This window comes from Momordica charantia (genome assembly GCF_013281855.1).
Source record: "Momordica charantia cultivar OHB3-1 chromosome 8 unlocalized genomic scaffold, Mcharantia_2.0 BLBB01000008.1, whole genome shotgun sequence".
NCBI lineage: Eukaryota > Viridiplantae > Streptophyta > Magnoliopsida > Cucurbitales > Cucurbitaceae > Momordica > Momordica charantia.
Window position 1 is genome coordinate 16,240,832 of NW_028275166.1, and position 14,072 is coordinate 16,254,903.

Here is a 14,072-nt window from a genome sequence, read left to right on the forward strand (position 1 = left end):
TTACACGTGTACGGTGGGGAAATTTTTCCGACGAGCTATAAATACCCCCAATTCTTCAGGTCATACCTTACGTTCCCTGAGTTCTTGGAGTTCGATCTGAAGGTAGCTCGAACCCTTGGTAGGTCGGTCGCTTCCCTCTTTCTCTTTCGAACGTAGTTGCCATGTCGTCCTCTTTTAGCAGCAACTTAGGATCCGATGAGTATTTGGCTCGTAGGTTAGAGTCCGAGCTCGAGGAGATAGAAAACTTTAGGTTCTCCGATGACGGGGAGGATAGTGATGCCTCCACCTCGGGTCAGGGTTTGGAATACCCTTCTAGGCTTCCTGAGCACTACCTCGGATCCCTTCGTAGGGGATTCGCTATTCCTGAGAACGTCCTCCTTAGGATGCCGGAGGAGGGGGAGAGAGCTGACAATCCTCCCGAGGGATGGCTCACTCTCTACTTCAAAATGTTTGAGTACGGCCTCAGACTTCCCCTTCACCCTTTCGTCCAGGAGTTTCTTTTCCGAACAGGGCTGGCTCCGGCTCAAGTGGCCCCCAATGGGTGGGGTGTCATTTTCGCTTTGGCCATCCTTTTTTGGCTACGAGCCCGGGATAGTGAAGAGGCCGAGCTGTTGGACGTAGACCAGCTCCTCGCGTGCTTCGAAGCGAAAAGGATAGCTAAGAAGCCTGGTCGGTTCTATATGTGCTTAAGGAAAGGCGCAGGCGGTATAGTTAAGAGGCCGACCTCCATCAAGGGATGGGTGAGGAAATGTTTTACGCTTCTGGGGAATGGCTGGCAAAGGACGAGTCGGGTCGTTCCTTCTTTGACGTTCCCACTAGGTTTGGGAACCTAGGTACGGAGTAGCTCTTACTTTGTGATAACTTCTTTCTTGTTACTCAGGTCTGACTCAAATTTTGTCTTTGTGCAGTTTCAATCCGACCAGTCCCCGAGCTTACGCAAGCTTCCTTCGACACGCTGAAATACTACAAGGAGCGTTTTCTGAGGGGTAGGAAGGTCGGAACCTTGGTGACCGACAAGCTGCTGCTTGAGTCCGAGCTGCTAGACTACAACCCCGCAGTTCGTCCCATTGAATCCTCAAGGCCGAACTCCGAACTTGGTATGCCGAGCTTGCTTCTCTCCTTTTCCCTCTGACCTTGTGCTGACCCCTGTTCTTTATTTTGTAGCCATGGTTTGCGGATTTGCAAGCAACGTGAAGCGCAAGTCCAAGGGCCGAGCCCATGCTCTTGAGGCCGCCCAGAGTTCGAAACCTGCCACTCCCGCTGTGGTAGGACCAGCCTCGGAAGATCCAACCCCAGTGATCAAGCTGGAGTCTTCTGGGGGTCCCTCGAGGGAGAAGCGCCCCAGGATCAGACCAAGGCGGTGGACGCCTTGCCTTCGGGCGAGGAGGTGAGGGAGGAAGTCCCTCTGAAGCGAAGGAAGAAGAAGAAGAAGACAGCCTCCCCCTTGGAGGTCGGAGCTCATGGGGTCTTGCCTGCGAGCTACGCAGATCGGGTGGACGATCCCGAGGCCAGGATGGGCGGGACGTCCGACGTGACGGCACAGTTCAGAGTTGAGCCGTCAAGTTCTGGGGTGAGGGACCAGCTGTCCCGCATCTCGGCCGCAAGTTTGGACCGCTGCCTAAGGAGGGCGTCCAAATTTGTGAGCGACCCAGGGTCCGTTCTACAGAGGACCATCGACTACGCTGCTGAGGTAAGACTAGTGTCTCCATTTTTGCTTAATTTACCTAACTGGTAGCTCGGTCTAATTCTCTTCTTTGTACCTTTTCTCAGGCGTTCGTTGCTTCCATTCAATCGGCTCTGGCTGTAAAGGCCGAGCTGGATGGGATGGAAGTTCTGGCAGTGAGGGAGAAAGAGGAGTTCTCCGCTGCCTTGGAAGCTGCTTCCTCCACCATGAAGGATGAGCTACTGAAGGCTCACTCTGAGGTGGAAACTTTGAAGGCCGAGGTGGAGACCAAGGCCGAGCTGCTAAAGAAGGAAGAGGACAGACGCAAGGCCCAGCTCCGAGCTGCCCATGCTATCACCAGGGGCTTGGAGAAGGAGAAGTTCCAACTCCTCAAGGAGAAGGATGACATGCTCCAGGCGCTTGAAGCGAAGGAGGAGGAGCTGAAGCGTGCGACTGCCGAGCTGGAGACGGTGAAGGAGCGTCTCAGCAATGGAGCCCTATTGGAGGAATCGTTTAGGCAACATCCTGACTTCGATGGATTTGCCAAAGACTTCTCTGACGCGGGCTTCAAGTTTCTCATGAAGGGCATTGCTTCCGACATGCCTGACCTTCAGATCGATCTCGGTGGTCTGAAGAAGAAGTATGTTGAGCAGTGGGCTTCTGAGCCTAGTGGCACCCCTGGCCCCCAAGCGTTGGTGGATAAGTACGTCAGAGATCTGGACTCTGACTACTCCGACCTCGAAGAGGATCAGGTCGGCACCACTCAAGAGGGCGCTCCTCAAGCAGGCGCCTAGGCGACCACCCTTCAAGAGGCTTTTCGCTGTCTTTCCTCCTTTTTGTTTTTTAAGTGTCAGGGCAGAGCTGCAAGGTCTATGAGCCTTCGCTCTGCTCTCCAATTAATGAAGAAACTTTCATTTGTTTTTACTCTGTTGTTGGCAACATCTTTCCTTTCTTTGCTTTTTCTTTGAACTGCAGCCAATGTCACCTCGCACCTCTTACTTTTGAGGTAGCGCCTTCAATTAAAATACTTGAAATTTTGAACTCGGATCGCTGTCTAGTATTCAATGCATTGCACCACCTCTGGACTTTTTAACATCACACCTTTAACTTAAAAACGTTAAAAGGCTAAAATCCTAAGTCCATAACTGTTCTTCACATCGCACCTCGTACCCTTAGGTTTTGGAGGATTGAATTTTAACCGATCTCTGGAATGTGATCGTGTGGGAGCCCGTGGCCCCCATTTAATTTCTGGTCGAGCTCGGAACCATGAAATTAAATCATCTCATTTATTCTGAGCATAATTCTTATGAAACAGTCTTTACAGATCCATTGAATACCCTTTTGGCATTTCAAGGATAGTAACGCTTCAGGTGCTCCGCGTTCCACGGGTGCGCGAGGACGTCTCCTTTCAGATCGGCCAATACGTACGTCCCAGGTCGGATTATGCCCTTGACCTCAAACGGGCCCTCCCAGGTCGGATCAAGGGCACCCACATGGGTTTGGACCCTCCTTAAGACCAGATGTCCGACCTGAAAGGTCCGAGGTCGAACGCGGGCGTTGTAATGTCTGGCCATTCTGCCCTGATATTCCGCCAGGCGTAGCTGGGCCATTGCTCTTCTTTCTTCCAACAAGTCGAGGTTGAGGAGCAGCTCTTCCGCGTTTGCCGTAGGCTCGTAATGCTCGACTCTGTCAGATGGCATGCCGATCTCAACCGGGACTACAGCTTCGGAGCCGAAGGCCAGGGAGAACGGGGTCTCACCCGTCGATTCCCTTTGGGTGGTCCGGTACGACCATAGAACCTCTGGTAGCTCCTCGGCCCACCTGCCTTTCTTGGAGTCCAGTCTAAGTTTGATACCTCGCTTGATGATCTTGTTGACTGCCTCCACCTGCCCATTTGCTTGCGGATGTGCGGGGGACGAGCTAAGGTGACTTATGCCAAGCTTGCTGCAAAAGTCTTTGAACTTGGCGTTGTCAAACTGCGTCCCATTGTCCGTCACAATGGCCTGCGGTATACCAAAGCGACATATGATATTTGTCCATACGAAGGACGTGACTCTGGATTCCGTTATGTGGGAGAGCGTCTCAGCCTCGGCCCACTTTGTGAAGTAATCCACAGCAACCACAGCGAACTTGGTCTGGCCCTTGCCCAAAGGGAAAGGACCAATGATATCTACCCCCCACTGCGCGAATGGCCACGGGGCCGAGATGGGGGTGAGCAGCTCGGGAGGTTGGTGGATTATGGTTCCGTAGAGTTGGCAATTGTCGCAAGTTCTAACGAACTTCTTGGCGTCCTGGCTGAGGGTCGGCCAATAGTATCCTTGTCGGATCACTTTGGCTGACAGCGACCGGGCGCCTGAGTGATTGCCGCACACTCCTTCGTGGATTTCTCTGAGGACGTACAGGCCCTCTTCAGGGGTTAGGCATCTCAATAAAGGCAGGGAAAAGCCGCGTCGGTACAACACTCCACCTCGGACCACGAACTGAGCTGCTCGCCTTGCCAACTTTCTGCGCTCCTTGGGGTCTTGTGGTGAGTTGCCCCTAATGAAGTCCGCAATCGAGTCCATCCACGAGGACTCTGGAGCGCCGATCTCCATCAGATCTGGCTCTGAGATCGAGGATTTATCTAAGATCTCGACTGGGACCGACCTGGCCAGGTCGGTCTCGTACGTCGATGCTAACTTGGCTAAGGCGTCAGCATTAGAATTTTCTGCTCGGGGAACCCGGCGTACTTCGTAAGTTCGAAACTGGGCGAGGTACGATCTGACCTTACCCAAATACCTCTCCATCCGAGAGTCTTTGGCTTGGTACTCTTCCTTGATCTGGCTCACAACCAGCTGGGAGTCGCTGAAGACCTTAACACAAGAGGCCCCCAATGCTCTAGCGATCCGCAGGCCGGCAATAAATGCTTCATACTCAGCCTCGTTGTTAGAAGTCCGGAAGCCGAACCGCAAGGCATACTCAAATCGCTCGCCTTTGGTCCGAGCAAGAGGACCCCGGCCCCGCACCCCTTCTCATTGGAGGATCCGTCGACATAGACTGTCCACGGTAGGTCGGACTCGCTCAGCTCGGAAGCTGGTGTGAGCTCGGCTATAAAATCTGCCACTGCTTGTCCTTTCAACGCAGTTCTGGGTTCGAACTGGATGTCGTACTCACTTAACTCCATTGCCCACTTCATCAGGCGTCCAGAAGCTTCTGGCTTATGGAAGATGTTTTTTAGGGGCAGGTTAGTGAGCACCACCACAGTATGGGCTTGGAAGTATGGTCTAAGCCGCCGGGCCGAGGTGACTAGAGCCAGAGCCAACTTTTCCATTTGAGGGTATCTGGTCTCGGCTTCGGTCATAGCCTTGCTTGTGTAGTAGACCGGGTTTTGTCGTGCTTCCTCTTGCCTGATTAGGGCCGAGCTGACGGCGCTGTCAGACACTGCCAAGTACAACTGGAGCTTGTCCCCCGGCATGGGCTTGGCGAGCAAAGGTGCCAAACTGAGGTAGCTTTTCAACTGCTGAAATGCTTGCTCGCACTCCGCTGTCCATTCAAACGGCCCTTTCCTCCGTAGGACTTTGAAGAAAGGAAGGCACTTATCCGTCGATCTGGAAACAAACCGGTTCAGGGCCGCAATCCTGCCATTGAGGCACTGAAGCTGTTTCAGCGTCTTAGGTGCCTCCATCTCGAGCACTGTTTTAATCTTTTCGGGGTTGGCCTCGATTCCCCGGCTGTTCACCATGAAGCCAAGGAATTTTCCCGAAGAGATTCCAAAGGCACATTTAGCTGGGTTGAGCTTCATTTGATATGCCCTTAGAACCTCGAAGGCTTCGGTTAGATCGGAGAGATGCGACTTAGACTGCTTGCTCTTTACAAGCATGTCGTCCACATACACTTCCATATTCCGGCCGATCTGCTTGGCGAACATTTTGTTCACCATTCTCTGGTAGGTCGCTCCTGCATTCTTTAAACCGAAGGGCATGACATTGTAACAGTACAGACCTTGGTCTGTTATGAATGCGGTATGACCTTGATCTGGGACATGCATCTTGATTTGGTTGTACCCAGAGTAGGCGTCCATGAAGGTGAGTAGTTCGTGCCCGGCTGTGGCGTCCACGAGCTGATCAATCCTCGGCAGTGGGAAGCAATCTTTTGGGCATGCCTTATTTAAGTTCGTAAAATCTACGCACATTCTCCACTTTCCGTTAGATTTTTTAACTAATACAACATTGGAGAGCCACTCGGGATACAATATTTCTCTTATGTATTTAGCTTTCAAAAGTTGGCTAACTTCCTCAACAATTACATCACTCCGCTCCTTGTTTATAGGTCTTCTTTTTTGCTTTACAGGTCGGAATGACGGATCTATGCTGAGGCGATGCGTCATAATCTTCGGGTCAATGCCAGGCATGTCCTCATGGGACCACGCAAAGACATCCGAGTTGGACCTGAGGAAGCGGATTAGCTCCTCTCTGTCGGTGGCCCCCAGCTTGGTTCCTATGCTCACTTGCTTCTCGGGACTAAGCAGAGGAACAAGCTCGAGCTCCTCAATGGGTGCGGCAAGCTCTCTCCTCGGCAGGTCGGCCTCGAACTCGAGCGTCCCATCCCTACTTGTGAGAGTTTCAAGGGCGCAGATCGATGTACCTTTGAGTGCGGAGGCATAGCACTCCCTTGAAGCGGCCTGTTCTCCTCGGACCGTGCCCACGCCATTGGGGGTGGAATACTTCAAAACTTGATGAAGTGTCGAGGGAATGGCCCGAAATGAATGGATGATGGGCCTTCCAAAGATGGCGTTATAGGTCGATCTCCCGTCAATCACCACGAACTCGGCCATTTGGGTGACCTGAGTTTGGTCCTGCCCAAGTGTGACCGGCAAGTCGATGCAACCCTCTGGGACGACTGATTCTCCGGAGAACCCAACCAGCGGTGTCGGGCTTTTCTTCAATTGCGACCTCGTCCATCCCAGGGCGAGGTAGGTCGGTAAGGATAGGATGTTAGCAGACGCGCCTCTGTCTACCAGTACCCTCCTGACCACCACATGATCAACCAAGGGAGCGATCACAAGTGCATCATTGTGGGGCAGGTGAACCTCCTCCAAGTCTGCACCGTCGAAGGTGATTGAGCAGGTCGGCCTCTGCTCCCTGATGATACACACCTCGCGCCTGGCTGCACGAGCTAACTCCTTTCTTTTATGTCCGGACTGACCCCCGCTTGGCCCTCCGAAAATGGTATTGATGACCGCAGGTCGGTCAGTGCGCCGGGGCGGCGTCCTCGAACGCTTCCGCTCTTCCTTTTTTTCTGCCGAGCTGGTCCTGGGTTTTCCCACAAATTTCTTGAAGTAGCCATCCTGAATTAGATCTTCAATTTGGCGCTTCAACTCACAGCAGTCCGACGTGTTATGGCCGTGGTCCCGATGGAAGCGGCAATATTTGTCCTTGCTGCGTCTCTCCGGGGCTCCCCGAAGCTTCTCAGGACGTTTGAGTAGTTTTTCCATTCCGGACTCCTCGATATTCGTTAGGATCTCGGAAATTGGAATCGTGGTCGGGGTGAAGCGTTCGTAAGGTCGGCTCCTGGTAGGTCCGTTCTCCGCCCTCCGATACTCAACCCGGCCGCTGGAAAAGGATCCCTTGTCCTTGGACTTGGGATCTGTCTTTTCTATATCTTTTCCACTTCTGCCTCGGCCGATTTTTCGTTCTGGTCGGCCGGTTTTGGTTCGAAGGAGCTCCTGTCCATCGATGACTTTCTTCGCTTTCTGAAGCACCTCGGCGAAGGTTGCCGGGGCCTCCTCTCCGAGTTTCACCGTGAGGGCCTCGTCGGCTAGACCGGTGAGAAAATAGCACATGGCCGAGTCGTCGGAGCAGTGTGCGACCTTCAACTGCTCCTCCTGGAATCTGGTGACATATTCTCGCAGCGTCTCACCCTCCTTCTGTCTAATGGTGGTGAGATGGGTCGCTGTCTCTTTGTCATAATGCCGAGAAGAGAACTGGGCGAGGAACTCCCTTCTTAGCTGAGAGTAGGTCGAGATCGACCTGGCTGGCAGTCTCTGATACCACAATCGCGCGCTGCCAGTAAGCGCGATCTGAAAGGCGCGGCATTTGATTGCGTCTGATGCCGTTTGGAAGTCCATGAGGCCTTCAAAGACCTCAACATAATCCTTGGGGTCTTTCGACCCATCATAAGGTTTCACAGTAGGAGTTTTGAACTTCGGAGGGATCGGTGCTTCCAAAACGTCCGAGGTGAAGGGCGATTCTCCCAAGTCGCCATCGTTCAGTGGACCTTCTTTCTGCTCACATTTAGCCTTTAAGGCCTCCAACTGAGCGTCGAGCTGGCCCCTCAGCTGGTCGAACTCCTCCCTGGTAATCATTCCTGCAGGAGTTACTGGGTTACGAGAGGATTCAGCCTGCTGGTTGGAGCTCCGGTGTGAGCAGGATGGTGACTGTCCTTTTCAGAGGGATGAGTCTCTCTTTCTGTTGAGGTGCTCACGAAGGTCTCCTCTCTGGCGAGTGTGCCCCTCGCTCTCGTTGTCCTCGGGATGTTCCTCCTCGGCTGGGCCGAGGTGGGAACCCCTTTGCTCCCGTATGTCAACGCGCGTCACTCGATTTTCAGATCGGGACCCTGCACCTGCGGCTAGTATCATTTCGTTATACATTTCCTCCATGGACCGCATTCGCGTGCGCATTGCCTCCATTTCTCTCTGGAGTGCATCAAAGTCCTCATTCGCTGGAGCCGGGGCTGGACCCCGGGCGCCCTTCTTAGAGGTCCCACCTCGGCCACGGGTGGCCTTGGATGTCCTCGGGTGCGCAGGCAGTAGAACATGAGCGGTGATTCGTGCCGACCTGCGGAGGGGTTCTGTTGCCGGGCCGCAGTGGCCTTGCCCCTCTACCACCGCCGCTCCGACCTCCCTATGGTGGGCATCGCTGGCGGCTAGAGTCCTCCGATCCGCCGTATTGGTCGAGTTTCCTGGTTGAACCATTTTCTCTTGCGTATTGGTTTAAAAGGATTGGGATGACTTAGACTGTCTTCCCCACAGACGGCGCCAAATGTTCATGCAAGGATATGCACAACAGTGTATTTCCGATTACAGCTCGAACTCGGCCCCCGGATCGATCTGAATACTCGGGCGGACCTGCACAGAAAGGTGAGCACTCCGACGATCAAGTCAGTACAGGTCGGACTCTTAGTTCAGTTCGAGGTCAGAAATCATCGTACCTGATTGTGGAGTGAGGTCCTCTACTTATGGGTGGTAGTCCCGCCAATCTCGCGATGGTTACACCCGATAATCTCGGGACCGTCAGTTACACCCGGTAATCTCGCGACGGTTACACCCAATAATCACGCCGCTGACAGCAGCTCACATCGGCCCCTACCGAGCTTCTGGCAGGTCGGACCTTGGCCAGGTTCACCTCGGCCCTCATACTTGGCATCCATCAACGCTAACGGTGGTGATCTCGGCCGTCCGAGCTGGGTATGACTCGTAAGTCATCTTGGAGAACCAATAGGGGTCCTCCACGTGTCCAGGGTATTCTTTCCCCAAACAGATTCGACTGGCTTAATCAAAAGAATCTTCATAAAGAATCATTCAAAATGTCTTCGTAAATTGCATTTTACAAACTTTTGGATAATGATTAGTACGCTCGGTGCACCTAGATCGACATTTTACTGTTTTTTTGCTGAAATATAGAGTTTGAATTTGCAATAAAGCTTATTGTTTTCCTAAGTTATCGAATAATTAAGTATGCACAATGTCTATTCGCAACTTTTCTCAAATATATGCACAACATAGACACTTATTTGCATAAATAAGTCTAAAAAAATCATGAATTCGACTTCATTTTTACCCTTGAAGTCCACGTTAGTACACCTCCAAACTCGAGGTTTTGTTTATCCTCAAGCAAACACAACACTTTCATTTCCAAAAGTCAACATGCATAATATGAGAAAATACATACTTCTCATAAACCAAATAGGTTTTAAAGATAACCTCATAAAGTGTACTAGAAAGGACGTCACCCCTGCTACCTTTACAAGCCACTTTGCCATAAACCAAATAGGTTTTAAAGATAAAGTGTCTCTAAATCCACCTCTCTTCTAGCACAAAAATATTTTGAAATCTTAATAGAGAGTATGTATACTTCCTTCTTTTTATTTATTCAATCTGGCACGGAAAGACTTTAAAGGACGTGCTACTAGCTCTATAGTTAAAGACATTCGACTGATCTTCATACCAAATATCCAAATATTAGTCAATCTAAGGAATGTACTTATCATGAAACATGATACTTGATTACTTATAGTGAATCAAAAGTAAAGAAACAAGAAAGATGTGAAACCCTAAAGCATAATGCTCTTGGTACAAGCAAAGAAAGAAAGACAAAGGATCAAAACCACCCTTAAGCTTAATGTTCTCGGCTAAAAAGGAACGACAACAATATGCATATCGTATTCAAGCTAAAAACTAACAAAGAAGCACTAGAAAGTGAGAGAAAGCAAAAATCAATAGTAAAGGTATACAAATCCAACCTTGTTTTTTACACAAAAATTCCAACCAACAAACAAGAAGGGTTTGCGGCAAAGCTGTACATTTGGAGAATAGATGTGAAGTATACAAGGTTTGGATGGGGTGAAATCAAAGGTAACTCAATTATAAATGAGCCTAAGTGACTTACTCGAGCTATGTTACAGTTTGATTGTTATTCGGAGGGTTGTCATTGAAACATAAATTATATGGTTGTGTTAGCGACAAGGTTTAGGGTGCTAGCGACAATAATCCTCTTTATTGGGATCTCCAAATGTAGCAACTAGGACAAGCAATTAGTCTCATGATTTTGAAAGACGTATTAAGAAAATTTTCTGCCAAAATAATCTGATTTGGATTGTATTTGGTTGGCCATAGATGCCTTCCAAAATTGCTTGGATCGAAATATGGAAAGTTTTCTTGTTGGACACTTCATTTTCAAATAGTGGTAACTTCTTATTCAGAACTTAGATTGGAACCATATTTATACCATTAGAAAGGTCGTTCAAAACCCTTAAAAATATTGTCTTGTTTGACTTAATCTTAAGCATGCACGTGTCAGTAAGATACAAATAGTTGAAGTATTTAACACACAGCGTATTCTCAGACGCTACATGATTTTTCTAGAACACAATGTGCACTAAAATAGTCATAACATTCAGACGCTGAATGGTAAGGGTGAGCAAAAGCTTCAAAAAAATCAATGGGATCGGCCAAAACCGATTGAATCATCGTTGATCGGTCCGTTTATTGTTTATCTTTTGAGGCTCAAGAAGAGGCGCGTTTACTTATGTTTTCTCATATGAATCTCTTGTCTTCAGCTATTGGAGATCCCATTTCTATACCAACTCAAGATAATGACTCGGTCGGAGTCGATTTTTAAAAAAACCGACTCCTTGTTGGTCGGTTTGGTCGAAATTATTATTTCTGATAGAAATTGTAATGATCCCAATTTTCTATATGTATTTAATAATCTTAAATTGAGATAATTACTCATAAAACATAATTTCATTAAAATAAAATAAGATAAAAACTTATTCTTTCATTTAAAAATAGAAAGGATAACTTAATAAAACTTAACTTATAAATCTCTAGTAGCGGAAATCATAAATTATAATCCTTAAATGAAACAATGTAAAAATGTGGTCTAGTCATAATTAAAAGTATAAATTGTAAATAAGATTCAAGTGTGTCTCATATCTCCTCCTCATCAATGCTAAGGTCATCCTCAGCGTTGTTCTCATCATCTGCATAATTATCTGTAAAAAATTAAAACCAGATAGAGTATAAAAATACCCAGTAAGTAATTCCCATCATAAGGAACACACATATCATACTTATATGCATGCATACCTCAACCTAACATATAAACCAATTAACAACTTAACTTAACAAACTTATGCTTGCTAGCATAAACTTACATATCTAAATCCTTAACTTGGCGCCATGCTATGAATAAATACCTCATACCATAACCGTGAATTCCACATGTAATATTAATAGGGTAATTACCCCTCATAAATACCATTAACATGAACTAATTTGTTTCCTAGGGCATAGCCTTTAGCAAAAACCATACATGTCATATCATACATCTAGCTGCATAACATAACTGCTTAATTTGGATATTTCGTATATAACATTACTCTTACTTAAATTCATGACACCTAGACTACTAACTTGACTAGGAATGAAATGAATCACACATTATGTCATACTTTACCTAAACATGCTTTGCTATTGAACGTACTTAAAATAACATGATAAAGCCACATAATCATAACACATGCTTTGCAATGCATCAACTTTAACCACAATCACCATTCAATAACAAAATATATTTAAGCAACATGAATAACATAGTTCACTTACAATCAAACAATAATACAATAAAACATACAAGGTGGTAACTTATGATAGAATCCACTTACCTCAACTTCGTCAACTAAAGGTAATTCCTTAAAGCTTCCGAGTAAAAATTAACACAACTAAAATAAGGACCAATTACCTAAACTAAGCTTTCTCCAATAAGTTCTCATAACTAGATAGGTTCATGATTCTAGTAGTAAACATCGGATAATAATTAACCTAGCCCATAATAATCATAAAATTAATATTTAAATTTGAGAAAAGTAATTTTAAATCTTCATATTAGCCTCTGATTTTTATACTATAATATCCATAAAAATAATTTAATGATTTTGCAAATTTACAAAAAAAAGTAGAGAAAACAAATAACACTAGTTTTCACAATTTTAAGCCCTACGTAAAACTAATTATAAAAATCAATTTTAATACATTAAAATACATTTTGGGCTAGTTAAAAGGTGCTGGTTATGGTCTAAAAAATTCAGAATTTACAATCGAATTTTTCATACTAAACAAACTAAAACTATGAAAATAACATAAACCGTTAAAAACCGTTATGAAGCAATTTTATGAACATTTTTAGGATCTTCTTAATTCTGATTTGCGGACCTCAAATTAACAAAAATAAGGCCTAAACAGTACCTATTTTATCCTAATAATGAACCCTAAAAATAGTTTACACAAGGAAGAATGATGCTTACTGTTGTTGGTGCGTTTTCCTCTCTACCGTAAAGAATAGAATCAGAAATTTTTCCAGCAACTAAGAGAGCTTAAAATGATGATGGAAACCTTAGAAAAATGGATATGAACATGCTTATGTTCTATAGACATTATTAGGAAAAAGTCATTGCCAAAACTAGACTAAAAGAAACAATTTCTTACCGGAAAGGTGAAACCGATGAACGACCTTGAAAGAACTTGGAAAAACAACTATTTCTCCTTCTAAAGTGTGATTTATAGTACTAAGATGGATGATGGAGAGAAATTTTCAGATTTGGTTTGAGTTATTCTTGGAGAAAAATGAATGAAACAAAAATATGTAACTTTAAGGAGAAGGACTTGGAAAATGAAACAAACATGAATCTTGGAAGATGGAACAAACTTATTCTCTCTCCTCATGCATGGGCCGATTACTTAATGGGATTGTAAGAGTTTTTTGGTCTTCCTAACTCACTTATTTACTACATGTGTCTATTGGGTGGAAGGTGAGTTATATTGTCTAATCATGGTTATGAGTTAAGTAAAACTCTCAATATTCCCCCAATTAAGTTAATTTAATTAAGGTAAAAATAAAGAGTAAAATAAAGGTAATGTGGGGCTTTACTTGGTTAATTATCTTATAATAAAACTTTGGGTAAAATATATGAAACTTTATAAATACTCAAATAATTCCACAATTACAATTACCATAATTCACAACATTTATCTAATTACTAAAGTACTATTGCTAATTTTGTTACTTAAATACAATTATAATGTTGCTAATCTTATTAATCTCTCATGCATATTTATTTTTGATTATCATACATAATTAATTAAACATTGATAAGATGAATCACTAAATTTTGTTATAAGTTTTTTTGATAAGTAAATAAAATTAAACTTGTGCTTAATTAGCTAGAGCATAAGAAGCCTACAATTATTAACTAATATACATTAAAGTTTATTGACATAAAGTTGATTAGATTTGACTAGCTCAGCTGAAAGACAATAATAATATAAAGTCGCGAAAATACTCTTAAAGGTAATGCGGGGCATACAAAAATCGATCGACCTTATTAACATTCAATCTTATGAAACATAAATTGATATGTGACAACCCAAGTATATGAATTACTCGAGCCTCTTGCCACTTGAATCCAAATATGTAGTTTGTTCAACACAAAAGGAAAAGGTTAAATGGATTACCTTTGTTTGGGGGAAAGAATACCCTGGACACGTGGAGGACAGCCATTGGTGCCCCAAGGTGACCATGAGTCATGCCCCAGCTCGGACCGCCGAGATCACCACCACTAGCGTTGACATATACTAAGTATGAGGGCCGAG